The sequence below is a fragment of the Rhinatrema bivittatum genome, chromosome 1 (assembly GCF_901001135.1).
Source record: "Rhinatrema bivittatum chromosome 1, aRhiBiv1.1, whole genome shotgun sequence".
Lineage (NCBI taxonomy): Eukaryota > Metazoa > Chordata > Amphibia > Gymnophiona > Rhinatrematidae > Rhinatrema > Rhinatrema bivittatum.
The window spans coordinates 163,563,291-163,576,484 of NC_042615.1; the positions used below are offsets into that span (position 1 = coordinate 163,563,291).

Genomic DNA, 13,194 nt, shown 5'->3' on the forward strand with positions numbered 1-13,194 from the left:
GGTAGGTGCTGGAAGGAACTAAGATGGGCCCTTATATGCTCTTCTATCCAAGATGGTGGAAGAAGGAAGAAGTCAAAAAAGATTGACCTGGATGAAAAGAAATCTAGCAGGTGGTAACACTCTATGGCTGGCAGCTGGGATATATCCTTATATAACTGCCACACAGACAGGGCACATAAAATGAGATAGGGTCTTGCACCTAAGTGAACTGAGTGCCAGTCTCTCAGAAAGGGTTCATAGGGAATGTGGGTCAAGCAGATGGACCCTGGCCCAGAGACTAGGGGAGTGTGCAGATGTCCTTAGCTGGGTAGCTTTAACTTAATGAGAATCCCTTTTATGACCCCCCTCTGCCTGCTATATCCTCCGTGCTTCAACATTCACAATTAACAGAAAAAATGGGACTCACGCTGAAGATAATTTTAAAAAAACCAGAACTTTTATTGTCTGGTATTAAGAACAGTGAGAGTACAGAACATAGTGAAAGTCACTGATTAAATCAGGGTAGATAGGCTTATACAGCTAGGCTGAGGTAGTTGCAAAAAATACACAGAGACTAAATGAATTAGTGCTTCAACATCTATGTACACTTCTTGCCTGTAGCTAGGAGAACCCTTTAATCTTTTTCCCACTCTTCAATCCTAATACTTAAAGCTCAGTCAGTGAACTCAGTGATCACGTCTCATTTCCTACTATTCTCCCTTCTTTTGTAATAACCCACATCACAATTTTACCATGCAGTATACATCATCAGTCATTTATAAGCACTCACAATTTGTTATATAGTATCTCTTCTTCAGGATCAGAAAACTCCGTTCACTCCAGAATTCCTTTTCCCCATCCAAGCAATAGTCAGGAACTTCCCCAATGTCCCAACTCTTACCCTTCTGAAGCCCTCTACTCCAAAACTCTTCTCTCACTGTAGATTGATCACAACTCCACTCTACCTTCCAGGACTCATGTCAGGTCCCCTAGTTGTTTCAACTTGAAGAGGCACACCACTCCTTGGTTGCTTCCCCTTGAGGAAAAATGCCTCTCGTGTCAAGTCTTTCCCTTTGACAGGGAAAGCCCCTGCAGGGTCCCCTCAAATGTGAGGTCACTCCAAGCTGAGCTTACTCCCAGATGGGTTCTCTCCAATGACTCAGCCACCCCTTTTATTTGGAGGGACACACTACCTTTACTGGACCTTGTTCCCCAATCTTCTTAATGGGAAACATCCTATCGACACATTTCCCAACCTTTCACATTAACACATGTGGCGCCCCCTTGACACGACTCTTAGTAGGCTGGGTCAAAGTGTACAGACATGTCTGGGTGGGGAAGACACTGCCATTCTACTGTTCTGATTTAGTTCACTTAGAGAATAGCCACTGCCATTATCAATGGTTACATGGAATAGACTTAGTTTTTGTGTACTTGCCAGGTTCTTATGGCCTGGATTGGCCACTGTTGGAAACAGGATGCTGGGCTTGATGGACCCTTGGTCTGACCCAGTATGGCATTTTCTTATGTTCTTATGTTCTTAGTTGTTAAAATAATATTTAAGTAGTCATCATGTAGTACCAGAAAATGACCACTGGATGGCATTTTAAAAAAATACATCAGGATGTTAATAAGTTTAATATAGGGAAGGTGTGTATGTCCCCTAAACAATTTGGGTTTCTCTAACTGGTGGATTGTAAAGAAGCAGACAGAATAAAAGAGAAAAGTTTTGGTGGTATTTTGCTCTATCCTCCCCTGTCTTTCCCAATAAAGGGTGGGGATGTGATTGCACTTCAATATCCAGCTTGTGGGCTGGGAGACCTAGGGATCCTCCAAGGAGAACTGGACCATTCAGGGGCTCTTCCCCTCAATGGGAGAGGCCCAAGGCCAAAAGAAAAAAAAGAAGACAGGGCTAGGAACCAGAGTGGCAAATGATAAGATGGTATTGGAAAGGTGGCACAGAGTGGGTTCTTTCCCCCTCGGGGGAACTACCATGCAGTGAAAGAACTACTGGCATGGGGTGAGTTAACCAGTGGGAAACTACACTGAGTTCTTGAAGTGTAGAGTCTGGGGAACCTAACACGGATGGAAACAGAAAGTTTCTGCTCCCTATGAGGAGCTAACCAGGAGAAGAGTGAGAAGGATGGGGCTGTAACATACCGTTAACCATGCGCTCCTGCCTCATGATCCAGGTCCCGATGCTGATATCTGCGGCCTGTTGAGATCCTCCAACATGGCTCCCGGCATCTGGGTTCTACACTACATCCCACACTATCTGGGGCACACTTCCATGTTTTATAGAGTTGACCTTCTTCACTTCCTGTGGTGCTGGCTGATGATGTCAGCACTACTCCTGTATATATACAGAAGCCCATTCCATTCACCAGCTGCCTTAGCAACAGGTCTAGCTTCCTTCTCCTGAGTCTCTGCTTTTCCAGTTCTGACTACTCCTTGTGACCTGGCTTTGTTCCTGACCTTGTACTATTTGCCACCTGCCCTAACCTCAGATTGACTCTCGCCTGAGTGCTGCTTGCTTTGACCTTGGATTGACTATCGCCTTTGTATGAATACTACCTGTCCCAACCTCAGCCTGCTTGACCATGGCTTTGCCTCCTGCTTTAACATAGTGCATCTGGTCTTATCCATCAGTTACTACATGTGGAGGCTCTACCGAACTCCATCAGAGTTAATCTTGTGAGCTGGATCTTCACTGCAGCCCGAGACCCCCCTTCAGGTACGTGAAAGCCATTACAGGGGCCAATGGCTATATGGTGATGTGGTGGTTTTTCTCCTCCCAAAGAATGACCAAGAGGTGCAAAGCGGAAGTGCTAGGGTGATGGGTGGGGAGTGGGAATGCTATAGTATGGACTCAGTATTGTTAAAATAGGAAACATCAAGAAGTCTGTTGTAATAGTTTCCCAATGGCATTTTGTCTATGTGTTGTTTCTAATGCTATGTTCTATGTGAAAGACAAGTTGTGTATTTTTTCTTCTTGATAAATCCAATGAAACAGATTGTTAAAGAAAAAAAAAAAAAGCAGAGGCGCTTATTGGGATTAATGTGTTGGAGGAAGGTATAAACCCTAATGGTTCTATGTGGTGAGCAGCCTTCTTGATAAGTCAGACAATGCTGCTTGAATGTGCTTTGATTTTGGACTTGACCTCAGCCCTGAGCTTTATCCCTAATGTCTGTGTATCAGTACCCCACACCATAAAGTTGAGGCCAGTGTTGGCTGTTTTCACAATCTAATACCCTTCCCCTTCCCCTCCGGCCATCAAAGCAGAGAGCAAAGATGCAGTGTTTGTGGAAAACCTGCATGGAAAGGAGGGGGAGAGTGGATTAACAGGGTGGAGAGAGTGGAATAACAGGATTCAAGACTGAAGGAGGTGGGAGTAAAGCAAAAGGGAGAAAAATATGCATGGCCATGCTATGGAAACGTAAAGCTTGAAGTGGCCATCGGATGAGAAATATGATATGGGTATATTGTAACCAGTCACCTTCCCATAGGGCTCAGAGAGAGGAGAGGCAATGAAATTACCAACATGTTGATTCTTGTGTTTAGCAGTGTGTGGAAGCCTATGGTTCTTCCAGCTTGTTCAGTAAAGTTATTATAACACATCCTCATCCATAAATATATATATATATATATATATATATATATATATATATATATATATATATATATATAGTTCTTGTTGCTGGTTGGAGTTATCCAGATAACAGTTACAGTTCTGTTTGAAACATGATTTCATGGATGGATTCAGAGATCATGGAAGGGAGCGAGGGGAATTCCTCCATGTTCTCACAGTGGTTAAAACTTGCTGTCCCATCAGAGCCACTTCACCATCTGTATGACCAAGTTTAAGAGCCCACAGAAATAAATTTGAAGAAGGGAACACTACATCGGGAACCCTGCTCCATCATTTTATGAACCCCATTAAGGATGGGTTTCACACAGTACAAATGCCTTGTTTAAATTTACCAGATTGAATGACATCCAGTGGTCATTCATCATTCTACACCTGTCAACTCCAGTCGACAGAAAAAAGCAGTTTCTTGCTATCCTGCAAATCTGTCGCACTCTATAGCAGCTTCTAAGGTGAAATCCCAGGCAGTCTCCCAGGGGTTTCTTAAATGATGAAAAGAGCCCCCTTGGTGGGAGACCCATCACATTTAGCAGTGCAGACAGAATAACTGGGGAAAATGGATGGGTCAATTGGACTTTTTCTGCCATCATCTACTATATTATTATGTTATTAGAAATATTTCTAAAAGAAGATTACGTAAATATCAAATCAGTCCCATGGCTCAGTTTTAGTCTTTTATCTGACTGGGTCATTGGGACATGAATGTGTCATAGAGGTGGTATACTAAAGCTCAGGAAGGTGGGGAAGGTGATGAGTGCTATTTTTGTGGCACCTGCTGAGCGTTTTGGCCCAGAGTAGACTTCTCCTTCAGAATTTGGCCAGCAAGGGAACCTGAGACACCTCAGGCACGATGTCTTTGGAGTGGGTGTGGGGGACGGAGGCAAGAGTATTAAATAAAAAGCAAGAGAGAATCATTATACGTACCGCGGTATATAAGAATCTTGAAATAAATAAATAAATAAATAAATAAAATCATGGAAAAAATAATTTGCAGAATTGTTTTACTGACTTCTGAAGTAAGTGAATTATATCCTTCCTTACACTTATGGAAATGTGTACAGCCAGTGATATCAGGGTCTGAATTTACTGTCCGTGAAATGGCTGTAAGACGTTATTTAGGCTTCCATACACTGCTGATGAATGTGCATGATCAGCCGGCGCCCTCATCACAAATCAAACTATTCAAGCTAAAATCTAGAGAAACAGGTAAGTACTATCGTGTTAACCATTAAGGCAGGTCTGCTTCAGTGTTAAATGGCATACTGTCTGGATCCCTCTTCTAATGCGCAATCTTATTTGATAAAAAGAATAATAGTGGAGCATAATATGCACACACTGGCTACCACAGGATTTATTTGTCTTTATTTGTACACCGCCTATGTACTTTGTTGTTTTGGGGTTTTGTAACCATTTACTAAATGACATTTTTCTTAAAAACATGCTACAAGCCTAATGTGACTTTATCAGGATGTTTTGGTTGGGTTTAACTGTAAGTTTCATGTAAGGTCTTGGTGAAGTCATTGAGTCCTACAAAGTATGTCATACAATGATCAGAGATGGCTTATGGATGTATTGCTTAGTGCTTTAGGTTTTAAAAAGAAATAAAGAGATGGATGTGCTGGCTCTTGGAAAAGTATTTAATAGTTTCTTCAAACAGAGGTTTGAGTGTGATGGATGCTGAGTCATGCAGTCAAGCTGTATTGTATCCATACAAATGTGATGACTGTGCCAGTGAAAAGTTACTTGAAAAAGGTACATTTGAGAACAAGAAATCCACAGGATACAAATTGCAAAATCCTTCATTCATGTATTCATTGAAAAGTTAGGGGTAGATTTTAAAACATTGCGTGCCCGTGTCCACGTGCTCGCGCTACCAGCGCGCACACATGGATGCGCTATTTTATAACATGTGTGCGCTGGCGCGTGCATCTTGTAAAATGCCGGGTCGGCACGCGCAAGGGGGAGGGGGAAATATATGCAGTTATGCGCGGTGACGCATTGGGGCCTTCCCCAGTTCCTTCCCAGTCCGCTCCAATTAAGGAGCGGACTGGGAGGGAACTTCCCAACCCCCTAGCCTGACCTCCCTTCCCCTATCCTGCCCTCCCCCATCCCTATCCTAAATCCCCCCAAATGCTTTGTCCTACCTTTTGCTCTGGCTTCTGAGCAGGAGCAGGTTGCGCGCGCCAGCACCCTGCCAGCACATGATCCCCTGGCACAGCGAAAAAGCCCCGCCCCACCCTGCCCACTGGACTGCCCCGCCCCTGGACCACCCCTTTCTCTAACCCCGGGGCTTACACACATGGCTGGGTCCTTTGAAAATTGACCTGGTGCGCATAAGGCCCGGCCACGCACGTAAAGCCCCGGGTTTCACGCTCGTAAGTCTTTTAAAATCCGGCCCTTAGAGAATTTAATTCTCTCAAAAAGCTCCAATCACATATCAAAACTAAACATCATGTTGTGTGAAATTTTATGACTTGAATTAATCAGAAATGCCTTAGATAAATAAATATCTGTTTACCTCATAAGGGGGCCGATGCATTAAGCCACACATAAAAACATACTTCCAAACTGGGCGCCCCCCAGCCATACCTAGAACCCCCTCCTTACCTTTGTCGGGTAAGTTGCGCCTGCCTCCCGGCAGGTGTAGCTTACACATGCCGGTTGACGGCCGGCCCGCGATCCCGGGCACAGCAGCAAATGGCCGCTGTGCCTGCAAGCTCCGGTCACGCCCTGCCCCGCCCCCAGACCGCCCCGGACTGCCCACTCCCTGCCCCTTTTTGCAAGCCCTGGGACATACGCGCGTCCCAGGCCTGGTGCAAGCCGCTGAGCCTATGCAAGATAGGCTCGGCGTGCGCAGGGGCAGCTTGGGGCAGCTTTTCGGGGGTTATGCGCATATGTTATGCGCGTAACCCTTTGAAAATCTGCCCCACTGTGAACAAGAAAATACTATGAGCTGTTTCAGTCTCTAAATAAAGTCCTTTCCTTGTTTACTGCAAATTATTCTAGGAGACTGCATCATCTTCTAATGAAAAGTCGTATTATAAAACTCATTGATGGCCCTGTTTGGGGAAAGCATTGAAGAAGAGGAACTGTCCACAATAAAAATAAAATAAATGTTACTGCATTGTTTGGTTTTCTTTGCTCTTAGGAGAAATCCCATTCACTGCACAACAGTGCCATCTGCGTTTGGAATTCAGGATGCATGTGCACTCGGTACTGAACAAAACCCTAGCCTGTTTTGTACTAAAAGCTGTCACTGCAATAGTGAGAGGTTATAAATGGAGAAGGGTTTGGCCTAACCAGGACAAATCCCTTGGGTGGTTGCTAATATAAGCCCAGGGAACTTCAGCTTTGAAATTTTCCCATCTTAAACATTTGTCAGACTCGGGTCAGGCTCTGGCTGATCTGGAAGTTCAGGTAAAAGAGAAGCAGTGTTTTAAAAATAAACTTTAAAGAACTGACTACAAGCAGCTTTCAGTTTTAGGTGGGAATTCAGCACACTTTTGTACTTTACTATGATGGGTGACCTTTTCAGGTAGAATGTTCTGTTTACAGACCAACGTTGTGGAATTCAGCACCATCAGAAATGAGGCTGGAAACTAAATACCTGTCATTTAGAAAGAGGGTGAAGGCATGGTTGTGCCCAAAGGAATATTAGGATCATTGGCTCTTAGCACCATCAGATATCAGGTGGGAACTAACTAAAAAAAAAAAAAAAAAGATGAAGGTTTGATAGTAGCCAAAGGAATAACAGGTTACTGGTATCAGCCACCTAATATTTTATTAGAATAAGATTGTATTGTTTTTATTATTATTGTTTTATGATTTTATGTTTGTTTATACTGTTGTAAACTGCTCTAACCAGTTTTTCTGAATGTGCAGCAGTATAGGAAAAGCCTGGAAATAAAATAAATAACAAATATGATGATAAGCCAAGATACCGGGAAACGCCACTGTTTTGCTGTCTAATGTCAAAAATAATCCATGTCATAAAACTGTCGTCATGAGACTACACATGACAAATGCTTCAGCATTCATGGAGTCCTGTTCATTCCTTTTATAGCTGAATAATGTAAACCTTGTAAGCTCAAAGCGTTCTGCACTAGGCAATGGCATTAACCTGATTTGGCAGACAGCGAAGTGCTGATTACTCGACACTGGTGCACTGCTTCCTTCAAAACCTCTTTCAGTCATGTCATTTTCTGCACGACATAAATAGTGAAGTGCCACAGTGGGACAGGATTAGTAGTTAAGCAAATCAGCACAGTAAACTGTGTAAACAAAAACACACCTGTCAAAAGAATACATCTAGCATAGTGTTACCAAGTACAGAAATCCTACATCTGGAACAGAAAGAACTTCCCATTTTGAATATGATAGTGGCATGCATTTCCCTGTAAAGCATTTTTAAACAGCACAGACTGCCTTTAGACAAATGCCATTCCTTTTGGACTTCTGAAACAAATACTGTCACTGCTGAACATGCCAATTTTATTTAATCATAGAGCAAATGGGCTGGGAGCCAAGGAAACCAGGACTCAGATGCCACTTCTCCTTGGGCAGAGCATCTAATCTCCCATAGTCTTAGGTACCCACTTAGATTGTAAGCTCTTATGGGCAGGGACTTACGATACGTGAATACTTACCACCATTGTACAGCACTGTATGCATCTAGTAGAACTATAAAAAGTACCGCTATTACTGATGCAGTGCTAAATGAAACCAGAGACATAAACATATTTCACAAACTGGAATGTGAGCCACTGAGTATTTACTACAAAGCTTGTTTCTTGCATTGCTATTCCTAGTAGTTTGTGATACTTTTTAAAGGACTCATAAAAAAATATGTTGTAATGAATGGGCTTATAAACAATTATTAGCAAGATTCATACTTCTGGAAGTGAGCAATAGGGAATGGACTTTCCTATTAGCATCTGTTGGATTCTTCTAAATGATCCAGACAGGTCACTATGGGAGACAGGATGCTAAGCTGGATGGACTATTAGTTTGACCCAGCATGGTAATTCTTATGTTCTTATGAGCTTTCAAAGCCACCCAGTTCCATTCCTCAGATGTCCCTCTTCTTCAGTAGATCAGTCACTTGTATTGTTAGTGTAATTCAAAATCAGCTCCATTTCCCCATTGCAGGGAGCCCTTAGGTTCCCCACTAATTTAATACACTTCCTTTATACAGGACTTGTTTGGAGTATATAGAGGTGGGAAGCTGCATTTGTAAGAGCACCACATTGGGAGATGGTCAGAGTGGATTGTGCCTGTAAGGGTCTGTAGAGACCTCTAGATTTTCTAGAATGAAAGGACTTTTTAAAGAGTGAATTAATTTCTCTCCTGGGAGGCATGCAGATAGCACAGGGGGTGTTTGCTTGCAAGGGGAATAGCTGCAGTCCAACAGACTGAGGCTTGGAGGTGCTCTCCCTATTTTGAAGTGCTAAAGAGGGGGTGACCAAGTGTAATGGTTTCCATTATCATTCTGATTCCCTAAAATCCTAAAGTTGTGGCCAGAAGGCATGATAGTTTCCCAGTGGAGTAGAAGACAGCTCTCATCAAAGCAGATTCCCAGGGAAGGAGAAGCAGTTCTCATACTGATTTGTCCAGTCAACGTGACCTGGTGCCAGAAAAGTATAGCACAATTTGGGAGACAAGGAGTCAGTGCCAAACCAGGGCTGGATTTAAGATTTTGGTGCCCACAGGCAGGTCAGTAGGGTGAGGTCAGGGTCCCCCCTACAGGACCTTGGACAGTGCAGATTTCACCACCAGAGATTGCAAAGAAGGGGAGGGTTGTTTGTCCAGAGAGCCATAGTGGTGCCTCTTTGAAGTGGCAGTGGCACATGGCCCTAAAGAAAGTAGGAGAAGGCTCCTCCTAGGGCTGGGTATTTATGCGCCTTCAAAATGTGGCACCCTAAGCAATGGCCTATGTTGCCTATGCCTAAATCCAGACCTGGGTGCAGCATAGGAACAAGAAAGGAGATTGTATGCATCGGGTACTCATCCTAAGGAGAACAGAGAAGAAGAGATTGTCCTGATAAGGAGCAGTATAGTCATTTGAGGTACCCAGGGTGATCCTAAATTGAGGAAATCCTAGAACATGAGGCCGATATAATAAGGTGCACTAGGCTTGAGTGTGTTACGTTTGGGGGTCTGCGGGCTATCCCCCCACGGACTGCCACACTCACCCCTGGTCGCAGCCCAGCCAAATGACCCTGACACATGGTGAGATGCCACCAGCGATTCCAGTCCCAGGCCTGCCTGCCGTTCCTCAATCCGGTGAGATGCTACCGGCGATTCCAATGCAGCAAGACGCTGCCGATGACTCCTGTGTGGCGCATCCTCCTTAGGCATGCGTGCGAGTCTTGTGCCAGTATTTAAAGGGACTGCAGTAGGAAAACCCCCATAGCCCCAAATAACGATGTCAGAACCCAGGCCCTATATAAGGGGGTCTCTTGGACTGAGACCTGGACAAAAGATTGGAAATAGAGTGCCTTCCTCTTTATTTTTGTCTATGGATTTGAAAACCTTTTTGTTATTTGAGGAGGAAGTTTTTTCCACCCTTCCTGCCTCTGGTTTGGTTTCCCTCTTTTTTGCTGAAGAATTTTCTTGCTGTTTGTTTTGCTGAGTGCCCTAGGGCCTAGGGATCCAGATTCTGTACCATCGAAAGGAAGGATGTCTTTCATCTAGAAAGAACGGCAGGATAAATCCTCAAGCAAGAATGGATTAACATCTACTTGCTGAGAGAAGGAGTGCTGAGGAGAGAGAGGAGATAACCAGAGGCATCATTTAGGTGCATTTACTTTAATTTTGACTGAATTCTTCAAAGTGGAAGACATAAGTATTAACTGTAGGAGAGATATGAGAGTTGAGGTCATGAGATTTCAATGACTGGAAGTACTATATATCTATCCATTTCACAATGGGGAAAAAAGGTGAGTCTTTGGGGTTCACAGTTGTCTGGGGAATAAATTAACTTTCTATTCATTTCACAATGAGAACTGCTCAATTAACTTTATAGATTGACTAGAAGAAGGATTGGATTTATTCAATTAAAGACATTTGCTGGAAACTGAAGATCACACATTTATTTAGAATTCAGATTATAAATCAATTGTACCATAATATCAAGAGCTGAAAAAGAAATTTTCATTCAATTGTACTAAATAAGCAATTAAATGCAGTTGGAAAGCAGGCTACTTTCCAGCATGATTATTGCTGCTATCTATTTTGCGTCATCATCAATGCTATTATAAAGGATTAAAAGGGTGACTTTGTATAAGCATTGCATTAAGACCTACAAGTTAATCTTAAACCCCCCCCCCCCCCACACACACACACACACAGAACTCAGTGATTTAACACCTTTTTGAGAACTAAGGGCCTCATTTTCTAAAATATCACAGGCCTGCGATACTTTAGGGAATGAAGGGCGGGGGGTCGAAACAGGGGCCGAGCCTGCACTAGCCGGCAGCGATCGCACCCAATAGCGCCACCATAGAAGGTGTAGCTATTGGGCGCGAACTCAGACGCGAAAAGGGCCTTACCTTTTCGTCGTCTGCGGCGTCTTCGCAGAGTCGGCCCCAGTGACGCCGCAACTCCTCCTCTTCCGGGGCCAACTCCGCCCCCATTTTGGTATCACACGCGATAAGGGACATTTCGCGTGCGAAACATCCCTTATCGCGTGCGATCCGTTTAGAAAATGAGGCCCTAAGTCTTTAATAACTGAACTAGATGTGTGCCCTGGGCCCCTATCCGGAACTACCCGGCCCAGTGGTTACAAAAGGAATATTACAAGTCAGATTGTTAATCAAGACCGCTATTCCATTCACTTCCAAATAAACTGAGACTTTAAGAACATAAGAACATAAGAAATTGCCATGCTGGGTCAGACCAAGGGTCCATCAAGCCCAGCATCCTGTTTCCAACAGAGGCCAAAACCAGGCCACAAGAACCTGGCAATTACCCAAACACTAAGAAGATCCCATGCTACTGATGCAATTAATAGCAGTGGCTATTCCCTAAGTAAAATTGATTAATAGCCATTAATGGACTTCTCCTCCTAGAACTTATCCTTTAGTCTACCTAATATGCATATCTACCTAACTTTAGTCAACCCCCTTGAGATCTCCACTAAATGACCTTAGTCTAAGCCATGGGAATAGGAATTAGGAGAGGTGCATAACTTTATCTTACAGCACCCCCTGTGAGATTGGCTGGAATGGGGAACTCCTGTCTGCTCAATGGCAGGCAGAGTGCAGAGTGGGAGTTCAATGTGGCATAATTTGTTAAATTTAGATGAAGACGCACTGTGATATTTAGAGTGATTTTTCCTTGATCCCCAAACCTTGGGTGGGTTAGTCCTAGGAACACTAGGCCTCCTAGTGTTCCCAGGATATGAAGGAGACACTTTACCTCTCCGGTCCACAACCTGGCTGGCAGAAGTTGCCTTAGTTTTTGCAGCTTCTTGAGAAATTTTGGATTTTATTTTTTGTTTTTTTCTGGATCCCCTAGTCCTTGCTCAGGGAGAGAAACTCCCCCTGCTTATGGAAAGGATTAGGATGGGGAAAACTCTTTTGCTCTATCTCCCACCCAGTGGGTGGACGAGATGATACTGTTCTGAGAGACTGAGTATTTTTGGTGAAGATGTTTTTCTTTGTTTTGGGAGGAAGTTTGAGGATGCCCTTCCTTTCCAAGAGTGGGGAAAGGAAAAATTTTTTTTTTTTTTCTGCTGCCTAATTGAAAGATGCCACATTATCATCAGTAGAGGAAAATTGAGAATAAGAAGTTCTGTTCATCTGGAGACCCCACCAGAGTCTCTGCCCCGGGGAGAGATTTGGGAGTTTGAAGAATCTAAGGTACAGCTGGACCTCAGTTATTGTCTGGGAAGAGATTCCATTACATTTGGAGACCCTTACCCACCTGGGATGCATGCTATTCCATACCCGGGACCCAGTACTAAGGGATACTTTCAAATATAGAGAAGAATTTGAAGAACAATGTTGGGACATGGATGCAACCAGAGATAGATGTTTATGGACCCAAATGATATCCTTGGAAGATCTGCAGTAAAGTTCAAGTTGGAAGACCAATCCTAGTATCTATACCCAGGCAGTAAAATACACCCAGAGGAGAGTCCCCCCTCAAAATCACTCTACACCTTGCCCCCCTGTATGGTTTTAGCCCCAATATACTAGACACGAGATTCAGAGATATTTTAGAAATTTAGTAAAATGTTTATTATGGTAAATAAATGATTGCCAATCACAATATAGTGTCTGGGAAGGAAAAGCACAGGCTCAGCAAGTCGCTGAACACTCTAGGCTCATCCTTGCCTATGTCACAATCTTACAAGGCTTATAAACATTTTTTCCTCATTTTCTTTTCCAAGTATTGATCTTTTCTAAATGAGTCATTCTGGCCTGGCTTCCTTTCCCTAGACCACCTGCACCCAAGCATTCATTCTCTTTCTTTCATGTCCAAACATTTGTTCTCCTTCTGTACTATCTCCCCACAGCTTGTAGGACGACATCTATCATCTCTTATCAATGTCTGCACTTTCCTT

General features: G+C 43.5%; 1 protein-coding gene across 5 annotated transcripts in view; it reads right to left on the reverse strand.

Moving 5' to 3' along the window:
- TBC1D1 (TBC1 domain family member 1) overlaps positions 1 to 13,194 on the reverse strand; it is a 480,914-nt gene that overhangs the window by 446,526 nt on the left and 21,194 nt on the right. The window lies entirely within an intron of this gene.